Source organism: Momordica charantia (genome assembly GCF_013281855.1).
Source record: "Momordica charantia cultivar OHB3-1 chromosome 6 unlocalized genomic scaffold, Mcharantia_2.0 BLBB01000006.1, whole genome shotgun sequence".
In the NCBI taxonomy this organism is placed as follows: domain Eukaryota; kingdom Viridiplantae; phylum Streptophyta; class Magnoliopsida; order Cucurbitales; family Cucurbitaceae; genus Momordica; species Momordica charantia.
The window spans coordinates 13,598,824-13,606,065 of NW_028275164.1; the positions used below are offsets into that span (position 1 = coordinate 13,598,824).

At 31.2% G+C, this 7,242-nt stretch overlaps 1 long non-coding RNA gene across 1 annotated transcript; it reads left to right on the plus strand.

Annotated features, from left to right (window-relative positions):
• The first annotated feature begins 3,663 nt into the window (after positions 1-3,663).
• LOC148210723 (uncharacterized) lies at positions 3,664-6,099 on the plus strand. The gene is made up of 3 exons (XR_015791319.1): positions 3,664-3,831; positions 4,862-4,968; positions 5,914-6,099. It is a non-coding gene; the product is annotated as an uncharacterized LOC148210723 (long non-coding RNA).
• Positions 6,100-7,242: the final 1,143 nt, after the last annotated feature.

Sequence of the window (7,242 nt, forward strand, 5' to 3'; positions counted from 1 at the left end):
TAGCGACTTACTCCATTAACACCATAAGAATAGCAACTTAAAAGACTTGAATACAACTAAAAATAACATCAACAACTAAAAATAACATCAACAACTCCCTAAAAACTAGGATTTGGACTAGACCCACTCAAAACTAACATTCAAACTTGTAGCTGTAGCTTGAGTTAACTAATAGAGGAGCCTCTTGGAGCTTGTTAGCTATAGTTTTATCAAATGGAAATATATCCTCATCAAATACTACAACGTGACGTGAAATGTAGACTCTATTAGTAAGGGGTTAAGACACCTATAACCTTTGTGAAATGGACTAGATAATGAATACACATGAATAAGTTTTTCTTGCAAACTTATTTTAAGTAATGTCTCTTAAATAAGGAAACATTGATAACCAAAGACTTTAATAGTACTACATAATTAGCCTCTTTGTTATGTAATTAGCCTCTTTGTTATGTAATTTTTTGAATGGAGAGATCACATTTAAGGGTTTGAAGGGTGTTCTATTTATGAGATACACAACAATGAAGGTGTGAACCCAATATTTTTTAGAATGTGAGATTGAAACAAGAGTGTCAAACATGTTTCCACCACATTTCAATGTTTTCTTTCAACTACACAATTCTGTAGTGGTGTGTGTGGACATATGAATTCATGGTGGATTTTGCATTGCTCGAGATGAAGTCAAAGAGTGCTAGATTGAAATTCTCCATCTCCCTCATTTGGAACACTTTTATGTCAAGGAGATTCTCAACTAACTTTTGAAATTTAACCAAACAAGAGAAAAAATCAGATCTTTTTTTTTTCAAGTGATAAAACCATGTATACTTGAAAAAATCATCTATAAGGCTAGCATAGTATTTAAAACCTTAACAATATACGATTGGTGTTGGACCTAGTAAATAATATTAATTCTTTTATAAAGGATGCAAGCTTATGTTATTATTGGAAGAAAAGACATTCTACAACTTTTACCAAGTTGACAATCCACGCAGGCACATTTTTCCTTTGTGCAACTTGAGACATCAATAAAGCTTTTTTTAGCACGAAGTTTTAAAAAACCATCATTCATATGCTCCATCCTCATGTACCAGATCATATAGGGTGCTTTATTATTGATTATAGTGGCAGAAAAAGCTTGATGCAACTGTTGATGTGATTCTCGAAAGGCTTCAACAACATATAGGCCTTCATTTCTATATCCTCATGCTAAGACCTATGTTTGCTTTTGACAACAAATCTATTAACATCAAATAGGATAGTGAAGTTATTATCCTCAATCAGTTTGCTGATAGATAGAAGATTTTTCTTTATTTGTGGAACTACTAAAACCTTATTAAGAACAAATTTTTCGTTCTCATTTTTTAAGTGAATTTTACCAATGTGAGAAATGTTTTAGCCTTTTTCATTTCCAACATATAGCTTTTCTCCTCTATTATAAGTTTTGATGTGAAAGATATCTTATTTGGATCATTCACGATATGGGAACTTGCACCTGAATCAGTATATAGATTTGGATCATTTACCTGATTAAGATTCAGCGCTGCAAGGGCTTTAGAAATTTCCATCGATTGATAGTAACGATCAAATTAGTTCCAACATTCTAAGGCAGTATATGATTGTACTTCTGATAACTTTGACTGCACACATTTTTATCTAGTTTGAATACATTGTTGGTATTATCAGCATTGCCTTTAGTAGAAAAATGGTTGTGAGATTGATTTTGTGATAAGAAAGTTTATATGCCTGGGTGAAAACCACGTCCTTTTGAGTTAAAATGCTTTCCTCTTTCTCGTTTCCTTTCTCTTTGAGAGTAAAAGGCCTGATTGTGGGTTGGTTGACTTGACTTTTCCTTTTCTTCATCAATGTTTAGCTTTTGTTCTTTGACTCTTTAGTACAAGAACAAACTGGTTGTAAGTTGGATAGGGAGGCTTTAAAAATATTGTTGTACGAAAATTTTTGTATTTACCTCCTAGTCCTCTTACCAAATGAAATACCTTGGTAATATCATCCAATGGCTTCGACCAAGTTATCATAAGACTTTTAATTTTCTGATGTATTCGAGATTTCCTTTGTTCAAGCTATGGAGAGCTTCATTCAAATGGATCTCACTTTCATTAGTCATAGTTAGTAATAAGTTTTCAAGGGGGACCAAACCTGTTCTGCAGAGTCAATCTCTTCGAGCGTAGCCAAGACATCCTCACCAATGATTTCTAATAGCCAATAGGTCAATTGGCCATCATTTTTCACCCAAATTATGCAATAATTGGTTGCTTTATCGTTGCTTGCTCCTTCTGATCTTTGTCATATGCATTCCAAAATCACAAAGGGAACTTTTGTTGTCACCAAGAAGATGTTAGAAGTTATCGGTGCAGTGGGAGTAGAGCCTTGGTTGGTGCCAAGTAGATGTTATTCACTAACTATTCGTGCAGTAAGAACTAGGTCTTAATGGTTTTGGCAAGATGAGGGACGTTGTTGTTGCAGTGGGATGCCAGATAGGTGTTTTGTCTCCAAGTGAGAGTTTGTTGGGAGTGGTGGAGCCAAAACAATGGAAGAAGAAGATGATAAATGAAATTTGAAAGCTGCAAGCCGTACTAGCCGAAAGGACAACTTCTCGACGCTATGGCAAATAGGTAGAAAATTAGTGAGGTGCCCGCGTAAGTCATTGACTCTGATATGCTCGTAGTGAACGCTACGGTGTTTTACAAAAAGAACATTTTTTTTTTCTTTTTAGGTTTTTTAATTTGTGTTGTTGCTTGAGGGTGGGGACAGTAGAGTTTTGGTAGAGCAGGGGAAGAGGTCGAGTTCTCGGGTTGTAGTGCATCATCGACAACCTGTTCTCATGAACATTGGTAATGTTTTTCATTTCTGTATTGCTAGGTTCGTATTGTTGTAGTACCTAGAAGCTATATGTCATTTGTTGAGGCAACTAGAGAGAAAGTTGAGAGATTATTGTATGCCCATTGTATGATCCTAAGATTATAGTAGAGCCCACACATCGTGGAGGATTGGACGTAGTCATAGCTAGGTGAACTAGTATAAATTCTTGTGTCTGTGCTTTCTCTATTCCTTTATTGTATTGTTTGAATTTTGGATTCACTGAATGACTGTGAAATGGGAAAATGATTTTTAGTTAGAACTCTGGTTTTGAGATGAACTAGGATTAGTTATTTGTTGTGCGCATAGTTGCAGGGTATTTTTCGCATCAAATGCTCATCCACCATCTTCACACTTTTAGAGCTTGCTCTTATGCATGCCAACCTCTCTTCCATAGAGTATATAACCTATTTAATAGAGTTCAATCAGTATATAACCTATTTAATAGAGTTCAATCACATAGATTACATCGTTGGATAAAAATAACTAGTAATGAGACTGTATTGACTTTTGAAAAAAAAAAAAAAAGAGTTTGAGTGAAAGCACTTTCCTATCGGAGCTCTTTGAAAGAGCACTAATTTATTTTGTTCTAAAAGCAGTTCGAATACTTTCTAAAATCATTTTAAACCTTTCAAAACTACTTTTGGCTATTTAACCAAATTTTGAAAATTTTGAAAAATGTTTTAATTTGGTAAAAGCCTATCCTTTTTACTATTCTGAGCCTTATCTCAAACTCATATCTAGAATACTCTCTTGTGTGTGGAAAACAATAAATAAATAAGTAAGCTACAAAAGAGCAAACTCATTTTTTTATTTGATTAATTATATATAATTTCCTTCATTGTAGACCAGAATGAATCTGCAAGATGGCCTGCCTTCATCTTCCCATCTTCACCTCTCAAGGAATTGGATTCCTCAGGGCCATGGCTTAACCAATACTACCACACCTCCAACTCCAAGGTACATTACTTCTCAATTGAACTTCTATTTTAGTTCTAAAATTATACATCTATTTTATTCCAATTTTTTTGTGTCCCTAAACTTTTAAATATTACATTTTAATTTCAAAACTTTACTAAAAAAAATTATTCTCCTGGTAATAGTTTCATAAAAAATCTCCATTCATTCTGAACTTGATACCTTGCTGCTCTAAATTTCTTTTATGATTTACGAAAATAAACAATATTTAGATGTCTATGGGTCAACATTTATTTTTGTTGACACCATTATATTTTTGACAAGTATGAGAGTGAGAAACTATAAAGTTATTTTAGGGATCACAGATCCACTTTGGACGTAAGTCCTAGTTTTCACCCAAAATGTCTCATATCATTGGAGATATTGTCCCTCAATTATATACTTACCGTGTGCCAAAAAAAAATTATATACTCATGGTCTCTTCCTTTTGGTCTAGCAGACTTTGGTCGTAGACCCAATAATTCTCCCCTTGAACAAAGCACTACCGAACCTCTCCTTAAATAGTCATTCATCCGTGTTTTATTCTCGAGCACATCACTTTTAACGAGGTGCAACTCCTCTTCACCATAGCACACCGCCTCTTGATAGTTCAACCACGGATTGCATTGAGATGGTTGGGCTAGGGGTATAAATCTAATACCAATTGTTAGGGACAATAGACTTTAAACATCTCCATTAATGGTAAGATATGTTCACTTTGAGCACATGTCCTCGTAGTTTTTGCTTTTGGTATCATCAAAAATGCCTCATATGAATTGAGATATTGACCCCCACTTATACATATCCATGATCTTTCCCTTTCTGAATGAATGTATAGGACCTGTCAAGTTTTTATTATGCTACTTACCGACAAGTACCTAAATATTGTAATAGGGCTAAAATAACCCTATATCCAAAGTCCAGAGTCTAAAAGTAGATGGTAATTTTAGGGACCAAAATAAAATAAATACGAAAGAAACGATTTAATTGTTTTTATGTTATTAGTTTGATAAATCTTCAAGTTTGAAAACAGAGTCATTCCGCAGAGTAGAAATGCAGTGTATGACCCAACATATGAATCGATGGGATTACCAGTGGATCCTCATTTGCGCATGTTTCTGGCAAGACGTGACTCAGCTGGTAATCTTCATTTCAATTCTCTCTTTAATTAATTTCTCATATACTCCATTCATATCTGTGTAATAAAAGATTTAATAAGAGCGAGTTATTTTTAGTTTTTTTTTTCCCTCGAAGATTAAGCTGGTACCATGTGTTATTCTAGAAAACTGAAAAATAGTGGTGAACAAGTAAACTTAATTTTAAAAAATAGAAAACCAAAAATGGAGGTCTAAGAGAATTTGTTTCTTTCATTTTGTTCGTTAAATTATAAGTTTAGTCTTTAAACTATAAAAGTTTATCTAACCATACTTTAAAAAGTATTTAATAAATTTTAGAACTTCTATATTTATAGGTCATTGAATTTTTAGAAGTTTCTAAGTAATCTTTTTACACTAATCATTTAAAGATTTGTAGATACAAAATAAACGGACTCAGTAGATGTTTTTTTAAGTTGTTTTAAAAATTGTTGTTAAGTTTTAAAAGCTAAGGTTGTTGGTCAGATAATGATTTAGTTTTAGATTTTTTAGAAAAAAAAAATCATTTATTTACTCGTAACTTTTCTATTTGTTTTCCATTTTTATTAAAAAAATACTTTTTAACTCTTAATCATATTTCCAAAACAAAACAAAACAAAATTTGAAAATTACTTTTTAATTGTACGTTAAATATATAATGTTGTCCCTAATACTTGTAGCCTACCTAAAAAGTTTGTAAATAGTTGATTCTCTAATCTTGTAAGACTTCCAATTTAATCTTTTTATGTATCGAAGATCGTCATAAACCATAAAAGAAGAAGAAATTAATAAACTAAAAAACGTATTTTTATCATCACGAGACTATTAATTGTTAGTAGAGTAATATTTTCAACGGGTCTATTTTCTATAGCATCGAGTCATTTCAGATTAGATAAGTTATAATAAAAATGCTAATCTAATATCCATTTTCTCCTTTTTCCTTGATTTGCAGGTGATGAGATGTGAGAAGTAATTTGGGAATTAAAACTTCCGCTTGGCTTGAAAAACTTTCTTCAAATTTTAAATAATTTGGGAAAACTTCTCAAAATATTTAATATTATTTCCCTTTTCAACAACTGACTCTTAAATTTATAATTTGGAGTTTGTGATCAAAAACTAATTTGGTGTGATTTTTAAACCTGGTTTGGGCATTTCTTTTTATATGATTTTTGTGCAACGAACAAATGGACTCTTTTATTGGATTTATATTTTCCTTTCCATTAATCTTTTCTTTTTAATATAACGATATGTGATGGAAATTTGAACTTACGCCAATTTTGATCAAAGATAAATATATTAATTAGTTGAGTTAAGTTCAGGTTGGTCGTTGATTAATCTTTTTAGATAATATTTTTTAAGGAAAGAGAAATATAATTTCAATTTCATTAATGGAAATGTTAAAAATTCACATTATATATTTGTTTCTTACCAATGATTTTTTTTTTTTTTGGCTAAATATACTCAAAGTTCCCTGTTCTTTAAGATTTTTCTTAAGTTGGCCCATAATCATCTAAATTTCTTGAATTTACCCTCAATGCAATAAAAATATTTAGTGAATTTTAATAATAAATTGAATTTATCATTGTTTATTGGGAGCCAACAAAATAACTAATGAAATTAAAAATATATAGGAAAATTACGTTGGGTAACTAAATTTTTATACATATTTACAAAAATGTCAACCTCTTTTGTATTTTACAAATATGACAAAATATTTAAATTTTTATTTTCGGAATTTTTATTATTCCAATTTTACCCTTATGACATATGATATATATCCAACGTATATATGATATATGCCCCATGTATATCTAATATACGCCTGAAGAATATATGATATACGCTCGATGTATATCTAATATACGTTCAATGTCTATATGCATGATGTATATCTGATATACGTCCGATGTATATTTGATGTACACCCGATGTATCTTTAATGTACTTTCAATGTACATCTGATGTACATCTGATGTACATCCGATGTACCCCTGATATAAATCAGATTGTACGTGTTATACATCTATTATACATTTGATGTACCTCTAATTTATGATATACTAAATATATTTATGACTAATATACCTATGTATATCTTATATACATCCGACGTATCTCTAATGAACATTTGATGCATCATATGTGCATATTATATATCTAATAAACATTTGATGTACCTCGAATTTATGATATATTAAATATATTTGTAACTGATATACTAAATATAAGATATATCAAATGTTTATTTTCAGTAGTATATCAATTGTTTAAATTGTAGTTT